General features: G+C 44.2%; 1 pseudogene; it reads right to left on the minus strand.

Moving 5' to 3' along the window:
• Positions 1–15,485: 15,485 nt before the first annotated feature.
• Positions 15,486–15,908, minus strand: LOC115306036 (annotated as a pseudogene).
• Between the last annotated feature and the right edge of the window lie 1,164 nt (positions 15,909–17,072).

Raw genomic sequence — 17,072 nt, forward strand, 5'->3', positions numbered from 1 at the left:
AATATGTGGCCTCTTAGGACAGCTTCTTTCACATAGGATGGTGTTCTCAAGGTTCGGCCACATCGTAGCAAGTGTCAGGTCTTCATTCCTCTTCATGGCTGAACCGTGTTCCCTTGGGCAGATATGCCACTTTGTATTTATTCACATTGAATTTATTCATCCATCAGTTGATGGGTCTTTGGGTGGTTTTCACCTTTTGACTTTTGTGAAGAGTGATGCTACGAACACTCGTGTACCAGCTTTTCCTTGAACACCTGTTTTAATTCTTTGGTGTACACACCTAGGCGTGCCTTCCTTTTTGTGATACTCAGGTGCATCTGTGGGTTCAGTGGGCATCAGCCTGATCCATACATGGTAACATTTCACGTGGGCTTTTACCTTGATGGAATTTAGGCGCCATTGATGATCACTGCCTATTCCAATAGGGTTCCAACCGCATGCTTTTCATAGAGGTCCAGGTGGTCTCATCCTTTATTTTCAGTTAATATTAAAGCAACGCTGTTCTAGGAAACAGAGGTCATGTGGTTCTTTGGGGGGGGGGGAGATGGTGGGGGAGAGAGGGATTGGTGGCCAAGAATGGTGGGAAAGGCTACATACAACGATCCTCTTGCTGCAAATCCCAGCTCCCACTCACATGGCGAGCCCCTCTGCCCCCCAGAAGTTCTGGGGCAAAGAAGCCTGTTTAGTCTTTAGACAGTCTCCCTCAGGGGCCATAAGCTGATTGCATTTTTTAAAATTTTTTTGAATTTTTGAGACAGAGAGACAGAGCACAAGCAGGGGAGGGGTAGAGAGAGAGGGAGAAACAGAATCCAAAGCAGACTCCAAGCTCTGAGCTGTCAGCACAGAGCCCGACGCAGGGCTCAAACCCATGAACAATGAGATAATGACCTGAGCCGAAGTCAGATGCTTAACCAACTGAGCTATCCAGGTGCCCCTCATTTGCGTCTTAATAGTAGAAAATACAAGAAGTGTCCCGACTGACTGCATTCTTGTAAATGCTGACTGGATTCTTATAAAAGCGCTGGATGGCAGAACTGGCAAGATTTCTAGCAGAACTTATGCCTGGAAACTCTACATTGAGATTATGTCCCTGGGAATGAAAACTAAAACCAAGCAAGAAAATATCAACATCACTATCACCTCACCCCTTGAGTGTGTGCCGAATGCCTTGGGATGCCTCCCGTCCGGATAAACCGTAGACAATGCTGCATTGATGTGGCCCAAGGGTTCCAGGGCCATTCACAGTCCCTCTTTCTGCCCCTTTCTGGCGTTACTCCACACGGCCCCCGACCCCGTGCAGAGCGGTCCCCTGTCATGTTTTCCCGGGCCACACTGCCATGGATGCTGTTTCACCCTTGACTCGGTCAGACTGTGGTGGTGCTAAACAGGGAGGACATATGGAGGGAGGATCTAGAAGATTCCTTGAATGACTTTCTGAGGGTCAGAGGTTTGACAGTATTCCGTTCATGTGGCCTTTAGGAAGAATTGTCCACTTTAATACATCTCACCCATCCATTTGCTTGTGAAAGACCCTTACCAGTCAACTAGCCACACAGGGTGCTGACTGTGCACTCTGAACTTTCGAGGTCTCAAGCAGAAGATGGTGCCCACCCGCACCAAACACCCCAGCAGTTTGCAGTAGAGGGGGCTACAGCACCCCCTTCCATGGCAATTGGCCCAGATCATGGTTTGCTGCGGTCTTGGTTCTAAGGGTTGGTGGGTGGCCAAGTTCACATCGATGATTGCCCCTCGTGGCCTCCATCTGTAGTGATTCCCATGTGTCTCTCCCGTTTTCTTTAGAATAATCCCTGCAGTTTCAACTAAGTATAAGGTTATAATTTTTTTTTCTGATGATTCAGCTTGTTTTTTCTTTCTTTTAAAAAAAATTTTAAAAATATTTATTTTTGAGAGAGAGAGAGACAGAGTATGAGCAGGGAAGGGGCAGAGAGAGGGAGACACAGAATCCGAAATAGGCTCCAGGCTCTGAGCTGTCACCACAGGGCCCCACACAGAACTCAAATGCACAAACCACAAGATCATGCCCTGAGCCAAAGTCAGACGCTTAACTGACTGAGGCACCCAGGTGCCCCATTAGCTTGTTTTCTCTTCTTTTCTACGTGAGAAAAGAAAATTTGACTCCTTCTAGAAAAAACTTTCCCTGGGACCATGAAACATATCTTTCCTTTTCTTGATAATAGCTTGGTGAAGGTGGGGTACAGAGAGTGCCGGAAACTGCCAGGTATAGGAGGCTGAGTGTCCACACATCACGTGGTCCAGGGGCCTTCAGTCCACTGGGCTGCCTGGCTTCCCCCATCCCGGGGCTCTGCACTTCCCTGGGCCCTGCTTTCCTGGGGAGAAAACCGGCCCTTCAGCACCACCCTCTCTTGCCTGCCCAGCCCAGTGCTCCAGCTCCGGACCCCCATGATGACTTGGGGGTCCATTTCATCTCCTTGCAGAACTGGCTAATACCAGACCAAGACTCCTTTACCTCCTTCATCTACCCACCCCCATTTTTTGTTTGTTTGTTTGTTTCAGAAGAAACAGATGTCCTTTCCACTTTGGGCTGCAGAAATACGCTTTTGATTTTTGTTAAAAAAAAAATTATTTTGAGAATGTCAATGCAACCGCTTCCTAACTCTGCCGGGGCCTCGTCCTTCTCCCCTGCGCCATGTCCTCTCTAGGGCGCGTCCTCAGCCCTGTGCTGGTGTATGAGAGTGTTCTGGGATATTGGGCATCTAGTTCTTTCCGCCTCTCACCTCTGATTATGTCACTCTGCCTTCTCTCAGCACCACCTCCGGACCAGTCTGGTGGATCCCAGCCCTTGGCTCAGACGTCTCCGTTGTGAGGCCACATCGCCATTTGGTGTGTTAAAGGTAAAGCTCCATGGTGTTCAAGAGACCTTGATGTCTCTAATGGTTGCTTTGATTTTCCTCAGCAGCAGCAGCCTCAGCCCATGTCAGTCTGCAAGCCAGCCCCTAATTCATAATCACTATTAACCTTAAAAAGTAGGTTATGTATTTGGTACTGCCCACTTGGAAAGCACGAAATGCTGACGATCTCACTTTCTGTTGCGAAGTTCTTTGTGAATCTGAGTCAGCTTCTTACTTCCCTTACTAGGTCTCTAAGGGAGGCTTGTCCTCCCTTCCCTGTGCTTCCTCTCTGAAAGACACAAAGACGGAGAGACACTCTTATGGCCAAACACAGGACTGCCTCCCTTTTATGACAGTCTCCGGTCATAAGCTCAGGGCCACATCTCGGTAGTGCCCCTGGCCCTTTGCTTGGAAGGGAGAAGTGATTCCACAGCAGAAAGAAGTTGCCTCTTAAGAATGAGAAGGCAGGGGCGCCTGGGTGGCTCAGTCGGTTAAGCATCTGGCTTCTCGCTTCAGCTCAGGTCATGATCTCACGGTTCCTGGGTTCGAGTCCCGCATCAGGCTCTGTGCTGACAGCTAGCTCAGAGCCTGGAGCCTGCTTCAGATTCTGTGCCTCCCTCTCTCTGACCCTCCCCTGGCTCATGCTGTCTCTCTGTCTTTCAAAAATAAATAAAAAATCTTAAAAAAAAAAGAACGTTAAAAAAAAAAGAATGAGAAGGCAGCTTCAAACACGCTGTCAGTAGTAACTCGTCAGATGACAAGGAAGAGCCAACCTGTTCAGGTCATGCTGGGCGAACAACCGGTCCTGGGCTGAGCAAACGCGTGGCAGATGAAAGGAGGAAGCACACCTGAGCCAGCTTGCTCAGGGGCCAAAATATTCAAATGTGGGTACAAAGTGGTTACTTCATTCCTGCACCTGTTCTGACTCAGCACACACTGAAGTGTTGGAGCCAGGTTTGACCTGATGCCAGTGCCAGCAGCAGAAGCAGAAAATCTCACAGTGACTCCACATGTCAGCGAAGGGACAAAGACAGTCCATGGGGCCCTGACCTCAGCTGTGGAGGAGTTTCTGAAATCATTCTCCTACCGGCAGGGGAGGCTTGGGCTGATATATGGCTTCCCTGGGGTGGCTTGCACAATAAATGAGTGTGGACCTGACCTTTCACCATTTGCCAGTTGCAGACGTTTTAAAGTATATCGGTGGGGTTTGGGTTTCGTGATGGCTGCTAAAATGATTGGGACAACTCACATAAATCTAATTTTCACGGATTTAATTACTGCTTCGTTAAGAAATTTCCAGATTTAGGAAAAGACATCAGCATTATGGCACCATTTCTCATGGTGTTCGAGCTGGAGTCAGTATTGATTAAAACCTTTCAGCGGCCTTTAGTCTACATTCAGCGGTTTTAAAGGGACGTGTAATCAGCTGACTTATTTGCGGTCCCTTCTTCATGACTGCATTGTACGGTATCAAAAACAACTGCCTGTGGCTGTTTATATAAATCCTTAAGTTCAGTATCTTGTGGGCTTCCATAAGAGACAATCGAAACGCTTCGGTTGCAGAATAAGGAAGTGCTTTAAAATGCGTGTGGGATGGGGAGCCTGGGTGGCTCAGTTGATTAAGCGTCCGGCTTTGGCTCAGGTCATGATCTCACGGTTCGTGAGTTTGAGCCCCACGTTGGGCTCTGTGCTGACAGCTCAGAGCCTGGAGCCTGCTTCAGATTCTGTGTCTCCCTCTCACTCTAACCCTCCCCTGCTCGTGCTGTTTCTCTCTGTTTCTCAAAAATAATAAAAAACACTAAAAAAAATTTTTTAAAATGCGTGTGGGAAAAAAACTTGAGAAGATGGTAGACTATTTATAGGGGAGGTGGCAAACGATGCCTTGTCTGCCAAATACAAAAAACGATATGCCTTTTATGAGTGGAGTGCATGGCTTCCTTCACCAGTAGTAAAACCTAAGCTTGTGCAGCAGTTTTAATTCTCCAGGGACCACGACTTCTGTTAAAAGGGCTAATTGGGTACATGGTAAAATCAGAATGGGTTATGGAAAAAGAGACAGAAATTCCAACTCCAATATTGACTGAGTGGATCTGACACTAAACGCTGTCACTGGTAGGCAGGGTGCCTACCATTTGGATGCATTTTCATCATTATCACGGAGCAGGGGAGGACCACTGTCGTCTTCTTTGGCCTCCCCCGCCTTTGATTCTGGAATGAGAGTCTAAATGGTTGGACCTGCCCAAGACCTCGCAGGTGCCTGCCCCACTCTGTTCATACAGCTCCCCTGTGGCCTCTAACCACTGGACCTACTCTCTGGAACTCCCCAGAATGAATCCCTGTCTATAAAACAAGTTTTCTGCTAGTTGATGGTAGGTTTCTTCTGTCCCCTAACTTGCCCTTTCCTTTTTGTAGGCTGATTCTGTGGATGACTCCTTCTGAGGTGACGCACTTAATCAAAGACGATGAATTTCCCAGAGAGAACAGTGGTTTAGTCGAGCACAGAGTAGCTGGACTTCTCAATCATGCTCTTCAACAAGCTGCCGAGCGCTTTCCAGACCAGCGCCCCTCTCATTCTTCCCTGACTTTCAGAGTTTCCAGACCTCTGGCCAGCCTGGCGGTCCACCACCAGCTAGCATCAATCAGCCAATGATCTTAAAAGGGATGCCCAGAAAAGGAGTAAAATATGGCATGGATAAGTCTGGTTGGAGCCCCCTTTTCTGGGCAGTATATCTCTAAAATTTTTTTTTAATGTTCATTTTTTTAGAGAGAGACAGAGCATGAGTTGGGGGGTTGGTCAGAGAAAGAGGGAGACCCAGAATCAGAAGCAGGTTCCAGGCTCTGAGTTGTCAGCACAGAGCCCAATGCAGGGCTCAGACTGACAAACTGTGAGATCATGACCTGAGCTGAAGCCGGACGCTTAACCCACTGAGCCACCCAGGCGCCCCATCTGGGAAGTATACCTCTAGATAGGTGGGTAAATTGAGAGATTCACCGATCTCCTTTTGACTGTTATTTAACATTTCCTGAACACCTTTTACACATTAGTTTTATGACATAAATTATGTAAAATAGAGTACAACCATTTTGGAAAACAATGTGGCATAGAAAAGTTGACCCAGCAATTTCTTGTTTTAGGTGTACACTCTACACACTTTCTTGCACATGAGACATGTCAAGGGATGCTCCTAAGAGCACTGTCAGCAATAGCAACAATAAATGAACAAACTGGAACTATTCAAAAAGTCTATCGACAGGAAAATGAGCAAATACGTTGCTCATTCACTTTTTTTTATTGTAGTAAAATTTACTAATATAGAATTTACCCTTAAACCATTTTTAAAGTTTATTTACTTATTTTTTAAAGTATATTTATTTTGAGAGAGAGAAAGAGAGAGAATCCCAAACAGGCTTCAAGGTGATGTGGGGCTCAATCTTACAAACCATGAGATCATGACCTGAGCTGAAACCAAGAGTTGAATGCTTAACCAACTGAGCCACCCAGGGGCTCCTATTTATTTTTGAGAGAGAGAGAGAGAGAGAGAGAGAGAGAAAGGGAGAGAGAGAGAACAAGAGCAGGACAGAGAGAGAGGGTGAGAGAGAAAGCCAAGCAGGCTCTGTGCTGTCAGAGCCTGACACGGGGCTTGATCTCACCAACTGCAAGATCGTGACCTGAGCTGCTACTGAGTCAGGTGCTTAACCAGCTGAGCCTCCCAGGTGGCCCGATCCCGAAACCATTTTCAAGTGTACAGTTTCATTGCATTAAGTGCGTTCACATAGTTGTGCACAGTCACCACTATCCTTCCCCAGAACTTTTAATCTTTCCAGCTGAAACTCTCTATTAAACACTGGCTCCCTAGTCCTTTCTGCCCCCAAGCCCCTGGCAACCCTCCATTCCACTTTCCATCTCTATGAGTTGGCCTACTCTAGAAACTTTATATAAGCGGAATCACAATACTTGGCCTTTTGTGTCTAGCTTGTTTTATTTAGCAGGATGTTTTCAAAGTTCACCCATATTGTGGCCTGTGTCAGAACTGTCTTCCTTTTTATTTTATATTTTTATTATTATTTAAAATTTTTTAAATGTTTTATTTATTTTTAAGAGAGAGACAGACAGACAGACAAACAGACAGACAGACCGTGAATGAGGGAGGAGGGACAGAGAGAGAGGGAGACACAGAATCTGAAGCAGACTCCAGGCTCTGAGTTCTCAGCACAGAGCCCAACTTGGGGCTCGAACCCAAGAACAGTGAGATCATGACCTGAGCTGAAGTCAGACACTTAACCGACTGAGCTACTCAGGCGCCCCCTGTCTTCCTTTTTAAAGCTAAATCATACCCACTGATGCATATGTTCACACCACATTTTGTTTATCCACTCATCTATCGAGGGATCCTTGAGTTGCTTCCACTTTTTGGCTCTTGTGAATCCATGCTGCTGTGAACGTGGGTGTGCAAATACCTTTTCAAATATGTACCCCAAAATGGAATTGCTGCATCATGTGGTAATTCTATGTTTTGAGGAATTGTTACACTGTTTTCCACAGCAGCCACACCAGCTTATTCATGTTTACTATATACACTGTGCTATAGTATAAGTATAATGTAATTTATTAGATATCGCCAACCTTTCTTCTAAAATGGTTTGCTAATATATACCTACCAGCCATGTATTTGGAGTGCCTAGTGATCCACATCTTCACCAACACTGAGTATTATCAGTTCTCTCATATTTTTTGCTAATTTAGAGGTTTTAAAATGATTATCTTGTCTTAGTCTTAACGATCCCACTCCCCATTTGCAATGATTCAAAGTGTATGGGATTGTGGCTGAGGGCTGTGTTGTAGACAAAGTCGTATTTGAATCCAAGGGTCCCCACTTATTAGCTGTGTCACTGACAAATCCATGAGACCTCATTGAACTTCAACTTCCTTATCTATTCAAAAAGGGTAATGATAACACCTACCTCGGAAGATTGTTAGGAAGATTAAAACAAACCAGGTATTGGTAGCACTTAGCCCAGAGCCTGACAACATTGATAATAGTCAATAAATGTAAGTTCGTTCATTCATTCTTCAATAATATTAAAATTGAGTACCTACTATGTGCGAGACATAGTCATAGGTTATAGGTACAAGGACAGGCCAAGCAAATGATCTCAGCCTTCATGCAGGTGTCAGTCAAGTAGGATGCATAGATGTGCACAAAATAAACATGAAATACATCATTACAGATTTTGATGAGTGCTGTAAAGGGAAATTACGGTGAGATAGGACAGAATAGAAGGGGCAACACTGATTTCTGATTACTATTTTGACGGTCACTACTTCTGAGCTGGATGAATAGGAGTTTATGGGTGTGGCGGGCCCCACTTCAAAGGAAAGGTAAGATTTAAAGTTTTTTCCAAAGTCAGGGGCAAGGAAATGGGCATCCCCACTGCCCAGGGGCTTTAGAGGGATTTCTCTTGCTGACCTTTCCTAGGGGATGAACAGAAGGAGGCTGAGTGATTGCCTGTGGCCCTCAAATATGTCTTGTGGCTCATGAGCCCTGATCTTTGGTCAATGTGAAAAAATTATTCTCAGTGCCACTGACCAGCTCCTTGGTAATGACAGCCCAGAAATAAATGGTGACAATGGCTTAGAAGCTGGATTACAATGAAGCTTTTTGATGTCAGGGCTGGTCAAGAAAGGATTTGGGACTGATTTCACTTTGGCATGCTGAAGCTCAAAGATAAAGAGAAGTGCTCAGAGAAAGGAAAGTTAAGTGGTTAAAGGTTTTTCCAGGACATATGTGAAACTATTTTCCAGTAGATATGGCAAGGAGTTATATTTGTAAAAAGGGGAAAAATTGATGATTGTGAGAAATTTTTCTGGAACAAGTATAAGTCCATAAATTTGTAATTCCCAAATTATAAATGTATATCAGAAACCCCTGGCAGCTTGTTAAAAATTTAGACTCCTTGGGGCACCTGGGTGGCTCAGGTGGTTAAGTGTCTGACTTTGGCTCAGGTCATGATCTCACGGTTCGTGGGTTTGAGTCCCTGTGCTGACAGTGTGGAGCCTGGAGCCTGATTTGAGTTCTGTGTTTCCCTCTCTCTCTCTCTGCCCCTTCTCTGCTCATGCTCCGTCTCTCTCTGTCTCTCAAAAATAAATATTGAAAAAAATTTTTAAAAATTTAGACTCCTTGGCCATCTCCAAGAATTAGTAGGATTCCCTGGACCCAGGGCTCTGTATTTCTAACAAGTTCTCCAAGGGATTCTGATGGTGAACGACAGCCTTCAAAAACCCTTGTACACTTGTCATCTCTCTTTCCTTTCTTTTGTCTTCTGTTTGTGAAGTCTTCTTTTAGAAGAGCTTCAAGAACACGCTTTCTTCCCTTTCCCCTTCCCCCGCCTCCATGTCAGCCCCAGATCCCAAGCACCACTGCCTGGCTAGGTCTCATAAATGTGTGAAGCTAGGAGAGGAGGAGAATAGAAATTCAGCTGGCTGGGCAGGCAGCCTATCTGTCCAGTCACTTTGCTTTTCTAAACATTGTGCAGGCTAAGGACACATATCTGAGAGCTTTATGCAGCTCGGTGCTGCCCATCACCGGGTCACTGGTGTATACAATTTTGTAGAAGTTAGTGGTACAGGCTCTGGACTCAGCCAATGTCAGATGGGATCCCATCACCTTGGAAATGTGACGGATACCCTTCGAGCTATTCTATTCTTGGCTCGTGGGGCTTTTTTGAGGATGCTAAAGGGTAATACCTGAGTATGTTAAGGACATGGGATGGCAATTTGGGGGATTAAGTTAAGTGACTAATGGGTTGGGAATTTGGGAGATGATGATGAAGCTAGGGAGATTAATTTAAATCATGAAGTAGAGTGAGCAGGGGAATGTCGTTGGCACAGACTAGGGGGAGCGGCAGGCAGACATCTCTCTCATTGTCCTGTGCACAGCCCCTCTCATCCTGCTTCTGTACTTTCTTTTTATTTTTTTATGTTCTATATATTTATTTTTAGTTTTGAGAGGAAAGAGAGAGACAGAGACAGAGACAGAGTGTGAGGGGGGCAGGGGCAGAGAGAGAGGGAGACACAGAATCAGAACCAGGCTCCAGGCTCTTAGCTGTCAGCACAGAGCCCACCAAGGGGCCTGAACTCCTGAACTGTGAGTTCACGGCCAGGGTTGAAGTTGGACGCTTAACCAACCGAGCCACCCAGGTGCCCCTGTACTTTCTTTTTAAATTGAGGTACAATTGACAAATGATATTATGGTAATTTCTGCTAAATAATATTTTGGTAATTTCAGATGTGCAAATAATGATTTTATATTTATATATATTGCAAAATGATTGCCATAAGGAGTCTAGTTACTGTCTGTCATCATACAGTTACAGAACTTTTTTTCTTGTGATGAGAACTTTTAAGATCTATTCTTTTATCAATTTTCAATTATGTAATACAGTATTATTAACTATGTTGTACCTTTATTTTATAAATTGAAGTGTGTGCATTTTGATTCCCTTCACCCATTTAGCTCACCCACAACTACCCACTTCTGACAACCACATATTTATGTGGTTGATTTTTTTTAAGATTCCACATATAAGGGGCATGTGGGTGGGTCAGTTGGTGGTTAAGTGGCTGACTCTTGATTTTGGCTGAGGTCATGATCTCATGGTTCGTGAGACTGAGCCCCACACTGGGCTTTGTGCTGATAGCTTGGAACCTGCTTGGGATTCTCTCTCTCCTTCTCTTTCTGCCCTTCCCCTGCTCATGCTCAGTTTTTCTCTCTCAAAATAAATAAATAAACATTTAAAAAAATATTCCACATATAAATGAGATCATTCAGTATTTGTCTTTCTCCGTTTGACTTCTTTCACTTAGCACAATGCCCTTGAGATCCATGATGTTGCAAATGGCAAGATTTCACTCTTTTTTTTTTTTATGGTTGAATAACTTTGCTTTATATCTAGGTACACCACATTTTCTTTATCTATTCATCCATTGACGGTCACTTAGGTTATTTCCATATCTTGGCTATTGTAAATAATGCTGCTGTGAACATGAGGGTGCATATATCTTTTAGAATTAGTGCTTTCATTTTCTCCAGATAAATACTGGAGACATGGAATTGCTGATCATACAGTAGTCCTATTTTTATTTATTTTTTTCCATAATATTTTATTGTCAAATTGTTTTCCATACAACACCCAGTGCTCTTCCCCTTAAGTGCCCTCCACCATCACCACCACCTCTTCCCCCGATCCCCCAGTAGTCCTATTTTTAAATCTTTAAGGAACCTCCATACTCTGCCCTCTGAACCTTCCTTCACCTCCACTCCCGTATCCACTTAACCAAATTATTTTCAGAGTTCAGCAGAAGTCCTGCGTCTTCTCCACGAAACCTTTTACTGGAGCAGAAACTCCAGCTCCACTTGACGCCTTCCTTCTCTAGATCATCATCCTGATTTTCATCCACGTCTGCACCAGCCAGGTTCTAATTCCTTCTGCCTCATATTGATCTGAAATTACTACATGGGCGTGTTTTGCCATCTCATCTAAAATAAAACTCTTGAAGGTCAGCGTAAATATTTTACTTTCAATACCTGCACGAAAAACCTGTATGTGTGAAAGGGAGATATATGCATTGACCAACTTGCAGTAATGTGTTTTGCTAATTAAAGAGTCAAGGCTCTGAATTTTTATATGGTTTTCACATAATTTGCACACAAGAATTCTTATATGAATCTCAAAGAATCATGCATTCTTTTATCCAATCTATTCAGTCATGTATTCCTGTACATTATAAATACAGAAATATGAGAAATGCATTAGCAACCTCTATCTCCCCCTTTCTCCTCAGTACCCCCTCTGCCAAAGGAGGGACAGTTGACTGAGATCATGATAATAAAGGTATGGTACTGAGATGCTCATTCAGCCTTCAGCTGTTCCCACTCCCGGTTGGTTATCTCTCTCCTCTTAGGTGCAAGTGTGCTGAGCAGGGTGTGGCAACCCTCTGTCCCAATTCGTTTCTGGTTGGTGGTGGGTGGATCTGAAGGCTGCTGGGCTTTTTGCGTCACTGCCCCACTCTGGCTCCACTCACACACTGAGCCTCCTCACCCTGTTCTTTATTTCTTTATTTCTTTATTTATTTATTTTTTAATGTTTATTTATTTTCGAGACAGAGAGAAACAGAGCACGGGCAGGGAGGGACAGAGAGAGAGAGAGGGAGACACAGAATCCTAAGCAGGCTCCAGGCTCTGAGTGGTCAGCACAGCCCGACGCAGGGCTTGAACCCACGAACCATGAGATCATGACCTGAGCCGAAGTCGGACACCTAACCGACTGAGCCACCCAGGCGCCCCATCACCCTGTTCTTTAAACCTTCTTCTAGAGACCCTTCTCTTTCCACCTCCAAAACAAAAGGACATGCTTTTCAAGCCACAGTGCTCACTCTAGCCAGCAGGGGACAGTCTGCACCGAGGAGGGGGGGCGCGTGGAGGGAGGGGAGGCTGGGGGCAGTGGCGGGACACATCCCTGTGCAGTTGTCCTCACCTTCGTTTTGTCTTGAAATAAAACACACGGCTCTCACATTTTTTGTGCCTTAGTTTCCTCTCTTCTGGGCACACTCTCTCCAAAAAGGGTGGTTCTCAGGGAGTTTACCGTTGGGGTCTGGACACATCGCCAACTCTTCCCCTTGCCTCCGAGAGCGAGCCCAAGTTCTTTTAGAAAGTGCGACTTCTAGAGGCCGGCAGTGGCATCCCAGATAAATACCGCGGAAGTCTCGCCAGTCTTAACCCCAAATCAATCACCCAGTGCAAGCAGCCTGCAGGGTTATAGGTCAGGGAAATGGGGGAAACGTTCTTTACAAGTTACCGTGTCCCTTAGAAGAAAAATCTCAGCTTTAACTCTGACAACCAGTTTCTCAAGTACATTTTCACATGAAGTTGGACGGCCCTGTCCTGAAACTTTTTGAGACCCGGAAACACCTAATTTTCAGAGACTCTATTCCTAGTTTGTAATCGAGAGAATCTCTCCATATGTTTGTCAACTGCTGAAGGCCTTCTAGACTGGCTTGATTTTATCCTTTACCAAACACCTTACTCATTAGGAGGGGAAACTTAGGGTGAGAAAAGACAAACACAAACACAAACCCCAGACCAACTTTCACCCTCCGTGGATGTGAACCCACAGCCTCACTCACTGTTGGCAGACCCGTTTGTTGTGGTTCAGTCAGTTGATGAATGAAAAGAGCCTGAGGTTTTGCAAGGTTCTCAGCAGGAGGAAGTCAGGGAGGGCCAGGTCCCAGTTTTGCAGGAACCAGTAAACCACTGGAGAACTGAGAGGTTTCTCTCCACCCCTACCCGGCAAAAGATGGCCCACAGATCCGCAGTTGGGAGGCAGAGCCAAAAGACCAGGTGAAGTGGCCCACCCCGAGGACAGAAAGTGACCAGGTGTTCCTTAGTTATGGGATTGCTAACACTCACCTTGAGGGAGAAATTCCCATTAGTGTAACTAACCCTGCCTGCTTCCAATTCTATTTTAAAAACCTGATGTTGCCAAACAGGATCATAGGCCCTTACTCATTTCTCAAGTAGAATGAAATAAAATTGATTGTCTATAAAATATTTATCAGATCTAGGCTAGTGTTTGAATTATGTCTCCTGCAGGCTTTAAAATGTCCTCTCTCTGCTTATTTCATTATTGATTAGGCAGACAAAATTTTTACTTAATGCAGTAACTACAATGTGTTTACTGGGATGAATTTACTCACTCTTGAGGATTACTTTAATTCTTTTATGAAAACAATTCGTCTTGGGACTCCCCCCCCCAAGGGTCACATCAAAATTTATTAGACAGTTACACGCTCACAGTAATTTGGGTGTAACTGAATAATTTATATCTGTGTTTGCCAAGCCTGGCTGTCCATCAGAATTCCATGGGGAATGTCTTAAAAATACAGATTCCCGGGTCTCACCCCCTACCGGAGAAGCAGAGTTCCTGGGGGTATGGTCTGGGAATTTTCCCATTTAAAGGTGCAACCCATCTTCTCTCAGCAATGTAGTTAAGTCTTGAGTAATTTTAAGGGTAAAACATTACTGCCATTAGAGGTACATTTTTCTGGTGCAAACAACACATGTCCTTAAATCTTTGCTGCCTCTCCCTACATTAGATGTGAACTTCAGAGAAGGACAGAAGAAGAAGGGACGGAGGTTCCAATGGAACCCTGTCATCGCTGAGAAGTAAGGAGCCAGCTAGAGACAGTGGAACAGCCCCCTGGTGAGCTCCTCCCCCGCCCCTCTCTGGCCTGGTCTCGACTAAGTTCTTTAAGTCAAGGCACTCTGTTTGGCTGGGTCCCTGAAGACCTTCAGGAAAGCTGGGTGGTTCCTGAGTCATTTACCAGCAGAATTCAGCTTGTTCAGTGATGCGAATTGGTACCTGGACACGGGGCTTGAGGAATACTGACCTGTGAGGTCCCTTGAGTAGAAACACAGTCATACCATTTCCAAGCTATCAAGACTCAATTTTTTATCCACAAGAAAATTAAGACATAACAAGTGCAACCCCAATCAGGACCACACAACACTAAAAAACTAAAGTGTGTTTCCCTCCCCCTCATGCCAATGAGGAGGTTTTCTTAATTGCACAAAGGGCATCCGTCTATCTGAACTAGAAATCAGTCTCTGGGTTTGATCAAGGATTTCTTGAAACTAAACGTGTCTACTGGAAAAGCCTTACACTTAGTACAAAAAGTAAATCATTTAAAGGCGGACATATGGGGGCGTGGGCACATGGCAAATTCATACCATATCAAAGGCATGTGATGAAAAATAAAGCTGTCTTCTCCTTTCTGGGTTTTGTTCCTTAGAGATATTCATGGAGACTGATTTCTTGGCTATTCTTTGAAAATTTTATGCTTATATCATATGCCGCCTCATCCATGTACAGGCAGCTTCTTGAAATGCAAGTGGTTTCTGTCCTTTTTGCTATTGTGAAAAATACTCTAATAAAACATCCATGTATTTATACATACCTGTGCCATCCGTGTCTCAGTCCGTGCGGTCGTGTATTTGAAGGGTACATTTCTGGGAAGTGAAATTCACAGACTCAGTGCCTAGGTGCATGCTTAGTTTTTATAGAGGGTCCAAATCCCTGCCCCTCCCAACCCTCTGCTACAAGGGGTTGAGCCACTTAGCAGTCACCAAGATTGTATGAGAAGCATCTTACTGAATGCTCTTATTACTTATACTCATTCTTCTGTTGATTTTCTGTGTGCTTTTCCAATTTTATTATACATCATTGCAGATAAAGATAATTTTACCTCCTTAGTTCCAATTTTAGTACTTCTGTATTTCTTTTACATTGACTAGTAACTCTAAAGTAACGTTAAAGAACAGTGGGGCGAGTGGGGATCTTTGTCTTTTTCCCTGACTCGAATGGGAAAGCTTCTATTATCTTCTTATTAAATCCTCATTAAATAGGAAAATACTTTTTTTCTTTTCCGAGCATTAAAAAAAAATCAGAAATAAAATGTTACATTTTATCAAATACCTTTCTGGCATCTATACAAGTTATTTTATTTTATTTTATTTTATTTTTTTGATAGTTTTATGGTTTTATTAACACAAATATGATGTGCACATGAACTGTCTATTCATTTTCTTCGCTGCGCAGCCTGGCATTGGGATTCGTGACTCTGATGGCCAGCTGGGCCACTCTCTCCACAGTGGCTTTACGGTTCTTGGAGGAGACATCGTGAGCAATCTCTGCACAGTAAGATTTGTTGCACATCAGCAGCACTTCAAGCTCCTTGACGTTGTGGACTAGGAACTTCCGGAAGCCACTGGGGAGCATGTGCTTTGTTTTCTTGTTGCTCCCATAACCAATGTTGGGCATCAAGATCTGGCCCTTGAATCTTCTGCGCACCCTATTGTCAATACCTCTGGGTTTCCGCCAGTTGCGCTTAATTTTGACATATTGGTCTGACTGGTGCCGGATGAACTTCTTGGTCCTCTTTTTAACGATCTTGGGTTTTACCAGAGGTCTGAGGGCGGCCATGGTACCGAGTAACAGATGCCTGCCACCTCTGCAGGCAGCGCCGAGGAAGAGAGGGGAAGGATACACAAGTTATTTTAATGTGTATGAAAATGCTTTGTATGAAAATCATTTATTGTATTAAATTAAGATTGCTCAGGAAATCAAAGACTTCTCGTTGTCCCCAATCTATCAAAAAGCATTATGGTTACAACATGATTTGTAATAGAAAACAAGCAAAAATCTAGAAACTATGAAAATATTTCTCACCAGGGAAATGGTTAAATAAATTATAGCACTTTCACATACTAGGAAGCCATTCGGCTCTTTAAAAAGTAATGAACTAGATTATATGTGCCAAGATACATCAATCTGAGATCCAAGGTCAAGTAAAACTAGCAAGGGCAATCTAGGATGTGTCCTCATTTGTGTAAACAATATAAAGGGAAGTGCACATGTAAATGCAAAGAAAAATTCTGTAAGGACACAGGAGAGACTATTAGTCATGTTTGCTTCTTCTTTTTTTAAATTTTCATGTTTATTTATTTTTGAAAACAAGACAGAGCACAAGTGGGGGAGGGCCAGAGGGATAGGGAGGCACAAATTGTGAGATCATGACCTTAACTGAAGTCAGACACTTAACCAACAGAGCCACCCAGGTGCCCCAGTAATGTTTGCTTCTTGATGAAAGATATCTGTCTGGTGATCTGAGATACTCTATTCTGTTTTGGATTTAAAAAAAAAACTACATTTAGGGGCACCTGGGTGGATCAGTCAGTTAAGCATCTGACTTCAGCTCAGGTCATGATCTCACAGTTTGTGAGTTCAAGCCCCATGTCAGGCTCTGTGCTGACAGCTCAGAGCCTGGAGTTCACTTCAGATTCTGTGTCTCCCTCTCTCTCTGCCCCTCTCCCCCTCACACTCTGTCTCTCTTTCAAAAATAAATAAACATTAAAAATTTTTTTATTTGTTTTAATGTTTATTTATTATTGAGACAGAAACAGAGCCTGAGTGGGGGAGGGGCAGAGAGAGAGAGACACAGAATCTGAAGCAGGCTCCAGGCTCTGAGCTAGCTGTCAGCACAAAGCCCGACATGGGGCTTGAACCCAAGAACTGCGAGATCAAGACCTGAGCCAAAATTGGACGCTTAACCCACTGAGCCACCCAGGTACCCCTAAAAGTTTTTTA

The sequence above is a fragment of the Suricata suricatta genome, chromosome 2 (assembly GCF_006229205.1).
Source record: "Suricata suricatta isolate VVHF042 chromosome 2, meerkat_22Aug2017_6uvM2_HiC, whole genome shotgun sequence".
NCBI classification, from domain to species: domain Eukaryota; kingdom Metazoa; phylum Chordata; class Mammalia; order Carnivora; family Herpestidae; genus Suricata; species Suricata suricatta.